We start from the raw sequence: 16,802 nt of genomic DNA, 5'->3' as shown, positions 1-16,802 counted from the left end.
TGCTTTCTTTTTTATAGTTGAATAATATTCCATTGTGAGTGTGTGAATTTTCTTTATCCATTCATCCATCAATGGACACTTGGGTTAGTTCCATATCTTGGCTATTGTAAACAGTGCTGCATTGAACATAGGTACAGATATCTTTTTGAGTTAGTGTTTTCATTGTTTTTCAGATACTTGCCCAGAAGTGGAATTGCTGGGTCACGAGGTAATTCTATTTTTAATTTTCTGAGGAACCCCTCTACTGTTGTCCATAGTGGCTGTACCGATTTACATTCCCACTAACAGTGCATGAAGGTTTCCTTTTCTCCACATCCTCAACAGCCCTTGTTATCTCTCGTCTTTTTGTTAATTAGCCATTCTGATAGGTGTTGAGGTGATATCTCATTGTGGTTTTGACTTGCATTTCCCTGATAAGTAGTGATGTTGACCACATTTTCATGTACTCATCAGTCATTTATATATTGTCTTTGGAAAACTGTCTATATAAACCTTTAGCCCATTTAAAAGTTGGATTGTTTGTTTTTTTGCTGTTGAATTACGATTTTTTGTGCATTTTGGATATTAAGCACTTATCAGGTATATGGTTTGCAAATATTTTCTCCTGTTCCTCGGACTGCCTTTTCTCTTGATGGCTTCCTTTGCTGTGCAGGAGAATTTATGACAGTAGGATAAGTTCCCTTTAACTAGTACTTACATTTTATCACTTAAAAAAAAAAAAACAGACAAAAAACAAGGAAAATTTATAGTGCCTGGAAAGCTAGAGAAATTAGGTCTTCGGAGCCTTTGGCTCTTACTAGTTCCTACCGGCTACACAGCAGCAAAGAATTAAAAGCAACAATGCCTTGAAATTAAGACTGCCTCCTTCCTTGGTCAAGACAGTAGAGCAGACATTTGCAAAAAGCCAATAGGCTCTGAATGATTTCTGGTGAATCAGTCACCATTCACCATTCATTAGCAATACCATTAAAAACAACCAGTGTTGTTGAGGTTCTTCGTATGTTGCAAGGGACTTGTGTCTGAGGTGTAGGGTGCCTTTAAGTTGCCCCTGGAGTGATAGATGCCACATTTGAAGGTAGAGTAATAGAAATAGGCTCAGGCAACAGGCAATGCAGCAGACAACAATTCTGAATCTGGTTTCCTAACTCACTTTCTGTCCCGACTGCTTGGTTGCCAACTCAGCTTGGCTTCTGGGTTATTGCTTTCAGGAGCCTCCCAGGGTCCTCATGGGATCACGCAGGCCTGTGGCCCTGCCTCTGGCCTGTGATCCTGGATCCTTCGTGTAGCATCATCCCTCATCCGTTCCTCCTGGTTTGGACCCCTGCCCAACCTGTACACAGAAGGGGCAGCCCTCCATTTGAATATCTGATTTGGTTTTTGCAGGGAGTTCATTCTCGTTTATGACTTGGTAAGCTGTGAACTTTAGCACTGTTTTGGATGATCCAGAGGTAGTTAAATCATCTACTAATAAAAATCTTTTTATTTAAACTTGTTGGTACAATTGTGGGCCCAGCTTATAAACATTGTGTCTGGGTACAAGTTTCCCATGAGTCAGCCTTCACTCTTCACCCCAGATACCCACACATTTTATGCTTCTGTGAACAACAACAACAAAAAAAACACTTCTCTTTTCTCGTGGAGCAGAGGAAGTGGATTTGGAGAAACAAGAATGAGATTGGAGACTATTGTGTCAAGTGGGAACCTTCCTTCCTTAGAGAAGGAGTTAGTGACTAACTTTGGACAAGGGTGGGGCTGTGTGGTGAGGACTGAACAGGGTTTCTAGCAGGATGCTCTCTTTTGGTGTCTGTGCTGGGAATGGAGGCCTATTGGTCCTGAGCAAGGTGGGAGTGAGGGAGACTGCTGGAGCCCTGAGACCTTGGTGGGCACTGGGGGCTGCCTGGATTACAAATTTGAGCATGAAGCAGCAGGTAGCATCCTGGAGCATGAAGGACGGTGTCATAGGTCTCATATCAGCACCTCTGCTCACAAACCATAAGACATTTTCCTCTGTTTTACCTCTCCATATATAATAACATCACCACAATCATAACACGTTGGTAACATTTATGGAGCATTTTACTTTGTACCAGAGACTTTTTTGAAGTGCTTTATGTGGATGATCTCCTTTCTACCATTTGTGGTTGATAAAACCATCACCCCTCCTTTCCTGATGAAGAAATATAAAGCGAAAGTAAAGTGAAAGTGAAGTCGCTCAGTCGTGTCCGACTCTTTGTGACCCTATGGACTGTAGCCTACCAAGCTCCTCCATCCATGGGATTTTCCAGGCAAGAGTCCTGGAGTGGGGTGCCATTGCCTTCTCCAGAGGATCTTCCCGACCCAGGGACCGAACCCCGGTCTCCTGCATTGTAGGCAGATGCTTTCCCGTCTGAGCTACCAGGAAAATATAAAGGTTAAGTATAATGCCCAAGGTCACATAACTAGTACAGCAGGATGTAAGCTACGTAAAAGCGTGTAAGCACGTGGAACGCTGTTCTCTGCTTCCAATACCTTAAAATGTGGGACTAGTTTGGAAAACTAGTTTCACTCTTGGCTAAGGAGTTGTTGATGCAATCTCGAAGGCTGCAGAGAGGCCTTATCTGGAGTTCAAGTGCCCACTGTGGCCCACATGGAGTCTTGAGTAGCATTCCAGGTTCTCCTTAGTCAGTAGCTCTTTCCATCTTTGCCTCCTGCTCCTTCTGCTCAAGTTCTGACCAGAACAAACTTTGTTCATGCTTCTGGGTGCCTTGAGCCTTCTAGCTTCTTGGTTCATTTTGCTTGGCCTCTTTTCTTCACAACATTAAAATCTTTCTTATTTTTCAAATCCCAACGCAAATGCTGCTCTTTCACCAAGCATTCATTCATTCAATTTATTAAGTACCTAAAATATGTGAAGACTCTCATCTAGGCCTAGTTCACTGGCTCAGGAGTAATCCTGAGATCATGATTGTAATGATAATGTAGTAATACAATCAGCAATGGTAGCCAACACATGTAGGATTTATCGTGTGTCAGGGCTGTGTTGTGCTTTATTCATATATACTTATTTATTATATAACACTCGCCATATTGTCTTATGTTCTATTTATAGGCATGTCTTGGTTTTCTGATAAGATTCTGGAGTCCATGTATCCCAGCTCTCACTCCTTCTTCCTTTTGCTGCATAGCTGTATCTAGGACATACCTAGATATAGATGCCTAGGATAGTGACTTGGACATAGTGTGAATTAAATTGCTTTGGAGATGAATTTGATGTATATCCATATTCATCTGCATCCACACACCACCTTAATCCCCTCATAGAGATTTCCAATGTCTCTTGAAATGTCAGAAGACCCAGCTTACAGTTTCTGGGCCTGCATTCTTGCCTTTTAATATTTTGTTAGAGCTAGCAAACCAGAGTGGTTTTGGTTGGGGCGCCTGCTGTCCAGTTTCCCCCAGTTCCTACTACTCTGTAATGCCTGTACCAAGCCCTGTAGCACTGGATTTTTGACTCTTGTGAAGCTAAAGGAGAATTTAGATTCCAGCTACAGGTTGGCCCCCTCAGGGTAGAAAGAGTGGCAGCCATTATAAATGTAGACATGTAGGTTCTCTATTGGAGAAGGAAATGGAAACCCACTCCAGTGTTCTTGCCTGGAAAATCCCAGGGACGGAGGAGCCTGGTGGGCTGCTGTCTATGGGGTCGCACAGAGTTGGACACGACTGAAGTGACTTAGCAGCAGCAGCAGCAGCAGTAGCAGCAGCAGTAGCAGCAGCAGCAGCAGGCTCTCTATTCTGTTACTGTTCCACCAGCAGGATCTTTGTTTCAGAAAGATGGCTCATTTTTGAGCACCAGTTTGGCAGGGGCTGGGCTGTGTTTGAGTGATGCAAAGAGTCATTTGAAGCTCTGATGCTGTGACACATGCCAGATGACTTTAACAGCCTTCCCATCACATGGCCTTGGCACAAGATGGAAAAATACCACGACGAACCTGACAGTAACAAAGCTCTGACAAGAGGCTGTGGAGGGGGAGTTGAGCTCTAAAGAGCTTCTCAGCACGTCTGCACTGGGGGTGGAAGCCCATCAGCCCTCCCAGAAAAATGACATCTTTTTGATGTTTGACAATGAGTCACTGAAGATGCTGCTGTTTTTCCTTGGCATTCATGGCATTCACAGATATGTGGCCTAAGCCATACTGGGCTGTGCTTCTTTCCAAGCCTCATTCATTTATTCAACAAATGTGGAGTTCCTACAATAGTACCAGGCTTGCGCTAAAGGCTTTGGGCATAGCAGTGAATAAGGAGAACAGTAAATGAGTGTACAAATAAACAAAATGGACGATTCTAGTGATAAATGCTGTGAAGGGAATAAATAAAGTGATGTGACAGAGAATACTGCGGGGTGGGTGTCAGGCTGCTTTGGAGAGGGTGTGCAGGGAAGGCCCGAGGAGGGGGCATTTGGAGATTGAGATGACAGTTCCCCTGGCAGAGGGTAAGTACAAATGGGAATGAGATGAGGAGGAACTTGGCATTGTTTGAGGAACAGAGAGGAAGCCAGTATGGTTAGAACTGTGCTATGCGGAGCACCAGTCTGCCGCAAGATAAGGAACTTGCACCAGATTGTAAGCCTGTGCACCATTTCCTTCTCAAGAAAAGACTTACTATATTAAAAAAAAAAAAGTCAACTACAGTGAAGAACATGCTTATTAACATAGTTAATTTAAAATTTGGATCGGGTTTTTTTTTTTTTTTCTGTGGTATCTCATTGCAACAGGCAACAAAAAAATACTCAGACTAAGACCACTCCATGGACTCTGCTTTGTCACCGGTCTGGAGTGTAGTGAGAGAGTAGGGCAGGATGGGAGGGTGTGGTTATAGAGGTGGGCAGAGCCACATCTGGCCCAGGTGGACAAGCAGAGAATAATTCTTTGCTAAAATCCAGTAAAATGTAGGTTAAAAAAAAAAAAGTCAAGAGACTCTTTCAGACAGTTAATCAGAATTTCAGGATTTGCAATATTCCTTAAAGAACAACCCAGCTCTATTGAGGTGGGGCTGGAAAAGTCATCCATTAGCTGACTCAGGAATTCAGGTACTTGCTTATGCACACCAGCTTCAGACTGTGTAGATCAGAATCACATCTCAGTAGACGCGTAGAGCATGATCCAGATACGTGTTCATTCTGCAAATGCCAAGAGTCAGAGGCTGAGATTGAAGACCGTTGGGCCACAGGCATGTTTTGTTTGGTCTATGTAACTGTTGTGGTTGTTTAGCTGCTCAGTTGTGTCCAACTGTTTTGCGACCCCATGGACTGTGGCCCGCCAGGCTCCTCTGTCCATGGAATTCTCCAGGCAAGAATACTGGAGTGGGTTGCCATTCCCTTCTCCAGGGGATCTTCCTGACCCAGGGATTGAACCCATGTCTTCTGCTTGGCAGGCGGATTCTTTACCACTGAGCCACCTTGGAAGCCCAATCTATATAATAGTATTGGGTAAAAAATAGAATTAACTGACAACATTAAAAAACAACCTTGAGTATCTTGCAGAGCTGAGCTTGTACTCCCACAAGGAAGACCCTTAGAAGGGGACTGGGCTTACCCAGTGCCCGTCACCCCTTCATCTTCTATGTGACTTGTATATTAATAGTGGATAATGTTATAGTAACAAATGGCTGAAGAATCTCAGAGGCTGACTAAAAAGGTTTATTTCTGACTCACACTGCATGCCCACTGTGGGTCGACCGAGGTTCTGCCCCACATCATCTTCACTCTAGCACCAGGCCAGGGAGCAGTGACTCTGCGGAGCGCCACTGGCATTGAGGTAGGAGGAAAGGGAGGATGAAGAGAAGTACACGCCTACCCACGTGGCCTTGAATAGGTTAAGGTTTCTCAGGCTTTTCCTTAGATACTCTTTATTTACTTGCTTTCAGCCCCACCTTGCAAGGCCCACCAACTGTGGTAGCTGTGCCTCCAGGCTGTGAGGCAGCTCCAGCTCTGCTTGTCACTGTGCTCGGGCGCTGACTCCAGTGGGTGGAGTGTGTGTGTGCCCAGACTGAGCCATCGGTGCATCTCACAGCATCACTGGAGTCTGGTGAGACAACTATAAAGAACAATAAGTGAGGCCTGTGCAGCTGCACCCTGCTCTGCCCTTGGGACTGTGGAAAACACAGTCCTTGTTCTTGAAGTGCAGGGTGTTCAGAGGAACAACCAAGGATGTAGACTTGAATGCTGGGTGCTCGTGGGGTGCTCATTTAGTTCACCTGAGCTGCCGGGGTGAGTTGGCATCAGCAGGGGAGGCTTTGTGAGGATGTCAGAATTAGGAGGGACTTACCCATGGACGGAGGAGCCTGGTAGGCTACAGTCCATGGGGTCGCAAAGAGTCGGACACGACTGAGCGACTTCACTTCACTTTCACTTTAACATAAGGAAGGTGAAGAACACGGAGCACGCGTTGTAAGTTTCAACTGTCTTCACCTAAATCTAGAATCTTTGGAAGCAAGACAGCTTGTATTATCTTGTGGAGTTGTTTAAATGCCTTTGAAATGTTTTAAAGTTTTCTAATGAAATTGACACTTCTGTTAGGCTTCGGTTTCCCCTCACTGTGAAGAGCAGGTGTTCTTTGGAAGCATGGGAGCTACCTCAGAAGCATGGGTGGTTCCTCTGCTTCCTTCATGGCTTGCCTTGTTCTCCAGCACATAGTGCTGAGGACAGGCTGTAGCAGTTTTGTTTCCACAAGTCATTCCAGGGTTTCCTGTCCTTAAGAGCCCTAGATTTAGATTTCATGGAGAAGCTGTTTATGTCCTCCTCATTCTGAAGGCAGTGGGCAGGAAATTGATGTATCCTGTCCCCAGGAAAGCACTTGAAAAGTGGCAGGTGGCGAATACATGTTGTTGAATGAGATGGATGGATGGATCTGGAGAGCCTCATGATTCATTTTCCCCTTCCCAGTCACTCATTCCTTGATTCCATCTTCTTATTGGCCCCAAAAGAGGCAGGATGAAAATGAGGTAGATGTTTGACTTGCTGTAGAGAAGGAAGAATTTAAACAGGATCGCATCAGTTCACCTTCTTGAATAAGTAGATTGAGTCTGAGAAGCCACAGGGAAAGGAAGGACTGTGCTGAACAGTAAAACACAAGCTTGTCCAAAGGTAGGGGTGTTTCTGCTCTGCGGGGTTATTGTCCGCAGGCATTTCAGAAACAGCACTGCCATCTCTTTGGAATTTTAAAAAGAGGACCAACTCCACTTTTCATCTACTAGCTCCTGATATTTAAAAGATCTTGGCTTTCCCCCCCCCACCCCAAGCGTTTTGTGGTCCAAACAAAACATTGCTGTAGGCTAGATTTGGTCCAGAACTTTCTTGAGTGTCATTTCTGGACCTCTGGTCTTTTACAAGCCTAATACTCAACAACATGGGGGTGGAAATCTTGAGGGAGTCAGACTTCTAAACATTTTTGTTTTAAAGAGAGGAGACTCGGCTGACTTTTTTCATAGAGATGATGGCTCGTGATGGGTTCTCCACTCTCTCGAGTGGTTTCCAGTGGCCTGTCAGTGATGAACATGGGGACTATAGCCCAGGGCCATGGGAAAGATGCTTGATTCGGCAGTGTGACTGATACGCTGTTTGCTTATGAGCTAAAACCCAGTTATTTAAGAGTTTGTGACTAACATGGGGATTATGCAACTGGACAGGGCTGCTGCGGGATGGTGACACAGTCAGTCCATGTTAGGATCAACAACAGTTCTTTCCTTTGATTCACCAGTTGCTTGTGCCTGTAAAGAAAGTGGGGCACGAGGTTGTTCCCAGAGTAACACTTCCCATTTACTATTCTTTGCCTTCTGGCATCTGTTGATCGGCTCATTTATATACTCAAGGCATGTTTATTGAGCACCTCTCTACGAGGTGTCAGGCAGGATCCTAGGTTCTGTGGATACAGCAGAGAACAAAACAAAGCCCCTCCCTTCAGACTGTGTGCAGTGTGGTGTGAGGACCTCGTGGTGTGCCTCACAGGCTGGAACTCTTGAAAAGCTGCCAAGTCATCATTCCCTCCCAGCGGTCAGAATTACACCCTTGCCTGAGTTAGATGTTGGGAGAAAGGTGACAGTCGAGGATGGCAGGAAAAATTAGGTAAGGAGATCACTTGTTTTTCTGGGATGTCAGCAAGATGTTCCAAAGTGGTCCTGGGAAAAAGTCTAATAGTTCTTGCTTCTGGGGTACCTCCTGTGGCCTAGTGGTTCCTCTCACTCCTTTAGAACCATCTGAGGATATTCATCTCTACTGTGCTTTGGAACTCCTTGGGAATCGGCAAGGAGTCTGAGGATGTCCTTTGCAAATGCACCCCTCAGGGTGTTTATTCCTTAACTCAGGAAGCACTAAGGAATAAAGAATAAAATTTCTTCATCTAGTTGTCCCTACTATTCATAACTATCAGTCATCGAATGTGGCAGCTATAATGATGAATTTCTTTTTGCTCTGTGTTGAACTGTCTGCTTTTAATTGTTTAAAAAGTGAAAGCTATTGGGCCTGTTACTAAGAATGCTCATCAGAGTCCACTGTTTTATTTTTTATTTTGTATTTATGCATGGTTAGCCAGATAACATTTTGTCTCTGTTATTGAAAGAACTCAAATCCCAACGCTGGAAATATTTACTTCTGGACTGTTGGATCATTAATTCATGAGAGAGAAGCAAGGCCATGTGACTTGGAAACCACATACCTTTTAATGTGCCAGGGCCTCTTTAACAAATGAAGAATACCCAGAGTCATCCAGATAGGAGGTTAGCATTTAGATCACTGGCTTCTTCAGAGACTCACAGGATGAGTTATCTTCCCTGTGAGTTTTATTTCTGGGCTGCTCACATATCCGTGTCGTATAGCCGAACATGACCTGATACTCATGATAATAATAAAGGCAAGCAAACACCTTTTGTTTGTTTGTTTGTTTATTTGCCCTGGAAAAAAACATGTCTTGATGGGACCCTAGGATGATACCAAAATGAATATGATGGAACATCAGGATGCCAAGGCAGAATTTCTTAATAGAAGGCTGGCTCCTTACGTGTTCAGTAGATCCCTCTTAGAAATGGTGAAATAACCCTGCACAGTATAGTGTGCCATAACTTGGCAATACAATAATATACATTTAAATTTAAGAAACTCAGGGATTTGGTAGGAATATAAAATTGAAAAACACAGCAAATATCAGGAATCTATCAGTCACAGTTCATTTTTCTTTTACAGCAATATAAATCAAGGAAAAGCTAAAATACATTTTTATAAGCCAGCAGGCTGAAGACTGTATATGACGTATGCCCGCATTCAATCCATGCATACATATATAAATATATACATAGACACATATATATGCAAGTAAAATCTTGATTATCCTACTTTGGATACTTCTTTTTTTGAGTAAATTTATGAACTTCTGCTTGACCTGAAGTTTAGCCCATCACATGTCTCTAAAGTCAAGTTTTCAGGTATACAAACATAATGTAACAGCCGTTTAATACGCAGATAAGTACACTTCATTGGATTTCTAGTTTAGGATAAATATCTGTCAAGGACTGTGAGTCAGAAATTCATAACACTTAAATGGGAAGCTAGGATACTTTGGTTTTACAAAGATAGGCTTTGGGGGCAAGTTTCAGGGGTCTTGGTTTGCTCATGGTAGACGATTTTGGTGCAGGGGTAAGTGTGCCAAATAAATACCTTTTTATTTGGGATACTATGCAAATGCAGTCTGGCCTCAATCTTTATGCACAGTGATTCCCGATACATGTGTTCTGCATTTATATTGAAACCCAATTGGGAACAACATCCCCTTTGGCAATAATCCTAAATAACAGGCAGCCTGTGACACTGCTGAATGGCTCTAAGCACCCACTGAATATTTATACAGGGACTATTACTATCAAAGATAGTATCTACTCATAAAGTAGTTATGAGCACTGAGTTAATGAAGGCAACATACTTATCTGGCATATCGTGAGTGTCCCAGTTTTAGCAATGATGACCCTAGTTGCTGCTACCACCACTACTGTATGCCAGGCTCTGGACTAGGATAAGAATTAAAGCAGCCATGGTCTCTGCCCTTGTTGAGCTTGTCATGCAGCATCTGATCACAGACTCCAGCTCCTACGAGGCCAGTCAGGGCTCATGGCCTAAGAAGCAGGGCTGGGACTGTGGTTCCTGGAGACCACAGGCCTGGCTGGAGAGGGCAGGGGCAGCAGCTTGCTGCAATGAGGCCTGTGGTTACAAATCATGCTTTTCCAGAGAAGTTAGAAATTTGGGTGAAATCGCCCAGCTTACAAGTACTGACAGTGGATGTCAACTTTAAAACAATTGCTTTACGGGCTACAAGCCTATGGTGTAGGGATGGTTCCTGGAGGTGCTCTTTTACAACTTCTGGACCTGTCAGCTGTTAACAGCTGTTAATTCTCCGCATTTCGGGGGCAGCTCAAACCAGATGTGGGCAAAGATTGCTTGTCAGTCGTCTAATTTTTGGCTTCTCCATGAAATGCACAGAACTTGTGTTAAGTTGGGAGTTGGCAGGACACGACTGAACCCTGGGGACTGTCTCTTCAGTGATCAGAGCCAGAAGCACAAGGGAAGCTGGTGAAGAGGACAACTGTGGCCGCGTGACAAGGAGTTAAGGTAGTTTACCTTTTGTCAGAGAACACAAGGACACTTTAGAGCACAGATAGGTGAAGAGTTTAACACAATTTATTTTTGCTTTAAATAATCGACTAGGTCATCCAGTGTATGGTTTTTCATACATATGTCATTAGAGCTATGTGTCAATGAATGCTGATTTTATATGAATATAATCAACAAATTAAAGGATTTCACCAAAACCCAAATAAAAATGCCCTTTAAAACACAGCAGCCTTATTAACCTAGTATGACATGGCGAGAATGGTTACAAGTGATTGGCTTACTGAAAGGTGTCTACATCTTATAGCCAGTACACGAAACAGGAGTAATTTTACAGCGTGCTGCCATTCTACTAGCTAAGAATTCTGTTCAGTCCATTTAAAACACCCCTGATGGGGGCCTCTTTTGAGCACCATCCACCTCTAAAGCGGCAAGCATTACCCTTTTAAGCACTAAGAGCACCCCCCTCCCCCTAAAGCAACTACTGTATAGGTTTTTTTTTTTTTTTTTCATTTTTAGATCATTTCATTGAAAAATTGGCAAGAGCAACAAATATTAGATGAAGGGCTTTGTGTTTACAGATAAAATCTTCTGTGTTGCAGTATACTGTAGTGTTTGCAAAATTGGAAAAGATTTAATCAAAATAAGGTGATACACATGCATCAAAATATTAGTATTCTGAAGAAAAATTTTTTTTCACAGAACTACAGAATTCCTCATTTGGGGAATTATTTAAATTTGCAGCAGATTTTAAAGATTTGTTGTGTTTTTTTTTTTTAAATCAAGCTAGCAGTTTTGCATATACAAACATTATAATTGCTAATGTACAAGAATCAGTGAAGATCCCCCCACCCATTAACCCTCCTCCCTCTTCTAGGGTGAAGTCACTTGAGACCCCTATTATGTTAAATGCATTTGCAATATTCTGTTTGTGTTCTAAGAGGCAGTGCCTTATCAACATTTATTCTATTTTTCTGTTAGAATTTATACAGTGTTATTATTTACAGCAAAACTATAGATGTTTTAAAAAAGAAACAAATAGTGTTTATACCCTGACAGTTTGGGTCCAAGAAAAATAAGGCGAGCTGTTGTGGATTCAGTAATTTTAGTGTTTCTCCGTGATTTGATCATTCCATCTCCTTCTCCTTCTGTCCCTTCTGGCGGCAGAAATTTCTTCCTTTTATAAATGACACCAAATTACTTGAGATAAACTGTTAACAGCATGGCTTCTTGTATATACACTGCATTGCTAATTGCATACGTGCCAATCCTGGGAATGAAAGTGAATTTCCATGCTCTGTAAATTGGCTCATGCTAAATTAAAATGTGGGTGGTTTTTTTTTCCTTTTTCTTTTTGCGTTAAAAAAAAAAATCATGCCATTAATGTGTGGAAGCGGCAAACACATATACCCTTCTCTGTAAATTTTTACTTCCTGCTGACAACTTCCATGAATTTCTCAATACTGGCAGTAAAAACACATGATCCTGTGGAAAGAGAAACAATAGGTGTTGAGTTTAGCTTTCTTTCCCTTGCTACCCACCCCCCCCTTTTTAAAGAAGTTGCTGAAGTCTCCCTTGCCATTCAACAGAAAAGCCTCAGAGAATGGGGGCCCTCGACATCCTAATGGAGTGGTTTAACATGCTTTTGACTGAGGTGATTTGCTAGATGTGTCAGAGGACAAAGCCCTGAGGTGTGCTGGAAAGCTTTTAGAAGGCAGTGACCTTCTCTGGGTGACCCTGGACCCTCCACAGAACATTACTTTCTGTATTAGGGGTTTCGGGGATTGAGTTAGAAAGACCCTCTTCTGGTTCTGTCTCTGTTGCTCAGATCACTCATCAGGTACTGGGGAAAGCCATTTGCAGACCTCTGGACCTTGGTCTTATCTGTGAAATACAGAGGCTGAGAGTAGTGCTCTGAGATTTCCACCAAAATGTATGGGGTTTTTAAGGGCACACAGGACCAGGGATACAGTCAGGATGGAGGTCCTGAATCATGCCTGTTTGTTTTATGCTAAGTCTCTTCTCCAACAAAGTGCTACCTTTCATAAAGGGAGAACAGTCTCATTACTTTGGTTACTATGAAATTGCTTTTCCATATGCAAATTCAAATTCATGACTATTTTATGCCATTGCAAAGAATATTTTTTTTTTCTCCTGCCTCACATCAGTCATTATAGGATAGATTAATTTTACTTGAGATTTTTTATGGAGGCTCCACTGAGAACATCTTGTCCTATCTGATTATACCTGCATCAATGTTTTATAACCAGTCTTAATACATCAAAATAAATTAACCTCCTTTGCCAGAGGTGTTCATACTCCTATGCAGAATTGTTCTTGGTAGGAACGCCTCCTCCACAACACAAAATTCTTCCTGCAAACATCCGTTCCTCCTGCTCAGTGTGAGAAGGTGACACTGAGTGCCTGCCTGAGAACAAGACATAGCCCCTAGAGAAAAGGCGAGTCAGGCAAGGCGAATTTTGGGAACAACCCTATTCGTTCACATGCCACAGATGATTTCTGCTGGTTCAGGAGAACCTTTAGAATTCTGCTTCTGTTGGTGTTTAAGATAGCTCTCAGTGACCCTGAGGTTGTTTACGTACCCCAGACAAGTCTCTTTGCCTTTAGATGGAATATCCTGGGGTTCTGCAAACATCTTAGTGCAGTACTTCCTCTGTCTGCCCCACTATGGTTCTGCCTTCCTTTTTTGTATTAAAAACCTACTGACCTCCCTGCCCCAGGTCACTAATGCTTGGAGCCAAGAACATCAAAGTGTCAGTTCCTTCTGGGGTGATTTGAACACCTGCCCCACACCCATGACTCTGCAGTAGTTCCAGAGAAGGAAAGTGAGTCATCTGAGCAGGCCGTGTCCCAGAGAGTGTGCACATTAGAGTAAGAAGATCAGGATTTTCTCACCTCTGCTTTTACTGTCTATTCCTAATCTTGCAGGCACCAGGCTTCTTAGATGGCTCTATGATAATGCTACTCCAGTGATCTCACTTCGTTTTCTTAGGGAAACCTCTCAGCAATTTTCTTCTAACTGAACACTGCCCCCCTCAACTTTTTACAGCTTAACTGATACAGAATTTATATACCATATAATTTATCTATTGTAAATATAGGTTAATAATAAATGTATATAGCTATGTGATCATCACTACAACCCAGTTCAGCTCTGTTTGGCCTCATCTTCCAAAAACCAATCCAGCTTCCCACTTAATCTTGCAGTAAGAAGCAAGGTCTTTCTCTTATCACCTCAATGCAAGCAAACATTATCTTGCTAGAAATAGTGGATATGTTTCTATAATTTAAAAAAATCTATTACTTACACCTATTTATATCCAGGTATAATGTGAATGATTGTTTGAAAAGTAGAGTGTTACTTCCCCTTTTATAGCTATCTTGTTCTTGGTCACACAGTCAGGGTGTATAGGCCCCAACCACATGGGGTGTAAGAATGTTATTCATTGGGCAAAAGCGTACGCCAAGGACACTGTTACACAAAAAGCATAAGCATCTTGGCAGAGTGGCTCTGGGTTCTTACACAACAGTGACAGTCTGTATAAACTGTGATGAGATCGCCATCTGATGGAAAGGTGCAAGAGCAGGCTCCCTCAAGATGACATTTCGGAAAGAGAATTTGAGTCATCTTCTGTGTCTGGGTTTAAATAATGGACCTGAGTTTGAGGCATTTGCATTTAGAAATCTGTCTTTGGGTTTTCATGCTTTTCAAACCCCAGTGTAGTGGAAAACAACTCAGAAAACCAATCGTTTTATTTAGTTATTTCAGTATACATTTGTTAAGAAATTTAAAATGTCAAAAAAGAACTATTCATTGGATTTTCAAGGCAGTTTATATTTCACAGATGAATGTTGTACTTTCTTCATCACATTTTCAAGTCAGGAATATATATGTAGGTTAAAATCAACCTTTCCTTTATAGATTCATGTAATAGTGGTACTTAACCCCTAGTGCCTAGCTAAAAACTAAAAGCACATCGCACACACACACAACCCTTACACCTTTGTAATAGTGGTACTTAACCACTGCTGCTGCTAAGTCGCTTCAGCTGTGTCCGACTCTGTGCGACCCCATAGACGGCAGCCCACCAGGCTCCCCTGTCCCTGGGATTTTCCAGGCAAGAACACTGGAGTGGGTTGCCATTTCCTTCTCCAGTGCATGAAAGTGAAAAGGGAAAGTGAAGTCGCTCAGTCGTGTCCGACTCTTAGTGACCCCATGGAGTGCAGCTTACCAGGGCTACTACTACTACTAAGTCACTTCAGTCGTGTCCGACTCTGTGCGACCCCATAGACGGTAGCCCACCAGGCTCCCCTGTCCCTGGGATTCTCCAGGCAAGAACACTGGAGTGGGTTGCCATCTAGTGCCTAGCTAAAAACAAACTAAAAGCACATCACACACACATAACCCTTACACCTTTGGTTAAAACCAACTTTTCCTTTATAGGTTCATGTAATAGTGGTACTTAACCACTAGTGCCTAGCTAAAAACAAACTAACAGCAACATTCACACATCCACACACACACACACACCCACGGCCCTTACAAATTGAGCTCTCTGCAGAGTGGTACTTAACCGCTAGTACCTAACTAAAAACAAAGTAACAGCAACATCACACACACACCCACACACACACCCACCCACCCCCTTACACCTTTAGCTCTCTGCAGTTCAGCCCAATAAATCTTTTCATGCTTACTGCCCGTACTCTCCACTGAAAATCACTGTTTAACAATCTCCACTGGTTCTCAAACTTGGATACACATTAGAGTTATCTGGGGAGATTTAAAAAAAATCCCAGTATCCAGGCCATATCCCATATCAGCTGGGTGGCGCACAGCATAAAAACTTTAAAAAAAAAACAAACAACCTGTAGATGATTCCAGTGTTCCACCCAGATTAAGAGCCAGTAATATGTTCTGAAGCAGTGCTTCCCACGGCTTAAACTGCATACCTACCACCCAGGGATCTTCTAAAGTGGATTCTGATCGGGTAGGTCAGGGTGAGCCAGGAGTTTCTGCATTTCTAATAAGACTCCTGGATGATGCTGATACTGCTGGTCCACAGATCACACTTGGAAGATCTAGAGAATCTAGACTACATGCCAGTCATCATCCCAGTTGGTTTCCAATTTCCTTTTCTTTGCTAATGATTTTGTATCCACCTATAATCCCCTGCTGCCATCTTCATTTATCTCTAACTCCTCTTTACCCTCTAAGTGTGTTTCAAATGCCATCTTCTTGAACCTCTGGGCTATCTTCTCCCTAGTGAGACCCACCTTTGCAGGCTAACTCTTATTCATTTAAAGACTGAGCTCTGTTACGCCTTAAAGAAAGCCTTTTCTGATATGCCTTCCCTATAGCTCACTGATAACAGAGAATTTGTTGTTCTAGTTCTTCTCTTCCTAACCCACTTCTCTCTTCCATTCCCTTCTCTTTTTCTCTCTTGTTAAGGAAGTCATGAGGCTAAGAACATTTTTTCCTAAGCGTTAATTCTAATTACTTTATGTAATGCTAATTGTGTAATTTAAAAATGATTCCCAGTTTATGTAGATTTGTTCTTCAACTAATACCAATAAGTGAGACTTAATTTTTGTTTGTTCTCTTCTAGTGACTTCTGATTAAAAAATATCTGAGGTAACAGGGCCAGTTTTAAAAAAAGAAATTATTGGGAAAGTATTGATGTACATGTTGGCAGTGGAAGAAAAATACAGTGCTCATTTTATAGTTAACTTAGTAGGGCAACTAACTAAATATTGTCGTCATTATTAAATGTTTATGATGTGCCAGGCACTGCTCTAAGGGGGATTAGCTTGTTTAATCCTAATAACCATGAGGTACTATTTCTTCCATTTTACAAATAAGGAAGCAGAGCCACAGGGCTATTATACTGGCAGTGCATTTAGTGTGTGGGAGAGCCAGAACTGGAAGTCAAGCTACCTGGCTATTGAGCCCTGCTTTTAGACAATTAGGGATTTTTTTTTTAAAGGGTAAGAAAGATGAAAAGAAATGCTACATAAAAGCATTATCTACTCCAGATGAATTCTGGAAAATATTCTGGAGGATAGAGTCCTGAATTTGGGGTGAAACAATTCAAAGCAGAGTTCTGATTTCCTGGAAGCAGAATCAGGAAGCCGGAGTTAAAATCCGTTTCTG

At 42.4% G+C, this 16,802-nt stretch overlaps 1 protein-coding gene and 1 long non-coding RNA gene across 61 annotated transcripts in view; one reads left to right on the top strand and one right to left on the bottom strand.

Moving 5' to 3' along the window:
- LOC147343074 (uncharacterized) overlaps nucleotides 1-16,802 on the top strand; it is a 143,647-nt gene that overhangs the window by 85,895 nt on the left and 40,950 nt on the right. For 4 of the 11 annotated variants that reach the window (XR_015156980.1, XR_015156978.1, XR_015156977.1 and 1 more), the window contains one exon: nucleotides 10,499-10,627. The exons of 4 other annotated variants lie outside the window; for them this stretch is intronic. This is a non-coding gene — a long non-coding RNA (uncharacterized LOC147343074). Of the gene's footprint in view, nucleotides 1-173; nucleotides 209-10,498; nucleotides 10,628-16,802 lie in introns of all 11 variants that reach the window. 3 more of the 11 variants (XR_015156979.1, XR_015156983.1, XR_015156984.1) reach the window with 2 other exon arrangements.
- ANK3 (ankyrin 3) overlaps nucleotides 10,675-16,802 on the bottom strand; it is a 759,198-nt gene continuing 753,070 nt past the window's right edge. For all 50 annotated transcript variants that reach the window (XM_086382383.1, XM_086382396.1, XM_086382405.1 and 47 more), the window contains one exon: nucleotides 10,675-12,112. The gene's annotated coding sequence lies outside the window, so the exon portion shown is untranslated. The remainder of the gene's footprint in view (nucleotides 12,113-16,802) is intronic.

This window comes from Bos grunniens, chromosome 28 (assembly GCF_055505025.1).
Source record: "Bos grunniens cultivar Pamir isolate PY7600 chromosome 28, Bosgru_T2T1.0, whole genome shotgun sequence".
Taxonomy (NCBI): Eukaryota; Metazoa; Chordata; class Mammalia; order Artiodactyla; family Bovidae; genus Bos; species Bos grunniens.
The sequence above is the reverse complement of the archived record's forward strand: the minus strand, read 5'-3'. Positions and strand labels throughout refer to the sequence as shown.